Genomic DNA, 1,952 nt, shown 5'->3' on the forward strand with positions numbered 1-1,952 from the left:
TAGTCAATAGACTCAATAAAAGAGTCATACTTTTAAGTTTTGCCTCTGAAGTAAATCCTTCAATCTAGCCCACACCAATAGTCAATAGACTCGATACAAGGAGACTCAATATAAGGGTCATCCTTTTAAGTTTTGCCTTTGAAGTAAATCCTTCAATTTAATCGACACCGATAGTCAATAGACTCAATACAAGGAGACTCAATTCAAGGGTCATAATTTTAAGTTTTGCCGCTGAAGTAAATCCTTCAATCTAGTCCACACCAGTAGTCAATAGACTCAAAGTGAACCACTACCACCTCATGAATAACACTATTTCCACTCTGGTTTTTCTGAAGCTACAAAAGTAAGCTTCTACAAGCCGTGCGGTAACAACGTGATTTTTGAGAATGCCAAACATAGGCTAAGCGATTTTCTGCGCCGCTAATAAAGATGTTTCTCTCTTACACGCCATTCTCTCTTACACGCCAGTCAATAGCAAAATATACAAGCACACTCTTTCCCTCTTTTACCAAGAAACAGTGTTGAACACAAGCCTCTAAACATAAATTGACAGACTACCAAACTCTACAAACATGTTTACGCGAAACACTTACAATACAGCCCTTAATAACCTATGTTCATTACAAATGTCCAGCCAATTCTACATGCACTTTCAATTTCTATCACTATCATTATCTATTCATTCAATATCTTGCACATTAAAACCAATCTTTCATCTAATGTAAAAGTGAGTTAACTATTATCAAAGTTAACTTCAAAAGTGCCGCACCTTTGCACTATTCAAAATTGAAGCATCAAAATGACCAAATTTCATTGTAACATTAAAACAAACACATTCAAAGCAATTTAACTGACATAACAAACCAAATTTCCAGTATCAAATTCTTAAATAACCGAATGCAGAAAGTTCCAAGAAATACTTACGCAGTAGTTTCTTGACCGCCACCTTGAGTCCCAGTACTAACAAAAAAACCCAGCCGGTTTTCCAGCAAGCTTCTGCCCCTGCCACAAACTCCCCGTAGAATCAAAGAAAGCCTTCATTTGCGCGGCCAAACAAAACACCATCAGCAGCCGGAAGCTCCTCGAGCGATATCACCGGAATAGTTTCATCTTTCGGCAGCGCTTTCATCTGATTCAAGACCTCAATCGACAATGTCTCAGGCACTCTGTACAAAACCCCTTCCACACCTTCGACAGCGTCCACGCCTTGCTTCAATCTCTTCGCTAAACCTTCGACGTGGCCGTACATGGAGTAGAAGACGATGAAGATTTTGAGTTTCGTGACGGTGAAGGGTGGTTCTTGGATTGATTCTTCGGATTCTGAGGTGGGTTGTGGTGGAGATTCTTCGGCTACGGTTGTTTTTTCTTGCTGAGGACACAGCCTCCTCCTTTTCCCATTGAGAAAAAAAGAGAGAAGATTGGGAATGTGAAATGTGAAACGATCAAGAATTTTTGGAAGTGAGAGTGAGAATTGAGAGTTGGGATAAACGAATGAAGGGTGACGTCACTGTGTGGGGAGTTCAAATAATGATGAATAGTTACGTCCCTACCCAACCTAATTGCAACGGACGCTTTACCACTTTTTTGTGTACAAAGTGAATACTCCAAAGTTAGTTTTCAATAAATTTATTATGTAAGGAAAATTATACTAGACGAATATGAGTAGTTGATTTTGAGATATCCGATATATTTACGGATATTCAATGAATATATTATTTAGATTTTTTATATAAAAGAATATTATAAACTATTTTTTTATTATCTCTTTTAAAACATAAAAATACTTTTAAATTTGAGACACAATAATAATAAATATTATTTTTTATTTTTGGCAAAATTGATCTTTTATTTTTGAAAAAATTGGTTTTTTTCTCAAAAAGATCAACTTCTTTTGTTTTAAGAAATAAAAAAATGTCATTTATATTATATTTATTTGACTTTTATAATTTCAA

The 1,952-nt window shown here is 35.7% G+C and overlaps 1 pseudogene; it reads right to left on the reverse strand.

Moving 5' to 3' along the window:
• Positions 1-920: 920 nt before the first annotated feature.
• On the reverse strand, positions 921-1,580 carry LOC131633518 (probable NAD(P)H dehydrogenase (quinone) FQR1-like 2; annotated as a pseudogene).
• Positions 1,581-1,952: the final 372 nt, after the last annotated feature.

Source organism: Vicia villosa, unplaced genomic scaffold (assembly GCF_029867415.1).
Source record: "Vicia villosa cultivar HV-30 ecotype Madison, WI unplaced genomic scaffold, Vvil1.0 ctg.001134F_1_1, whole genome shotgun sequence".
Lineage (NCBI taxonomy): Eukaryota > Viridiplantae > Streptophyta > Magnoliopsida > Fabales > Fabaceae > Vicia > Vicia villosa.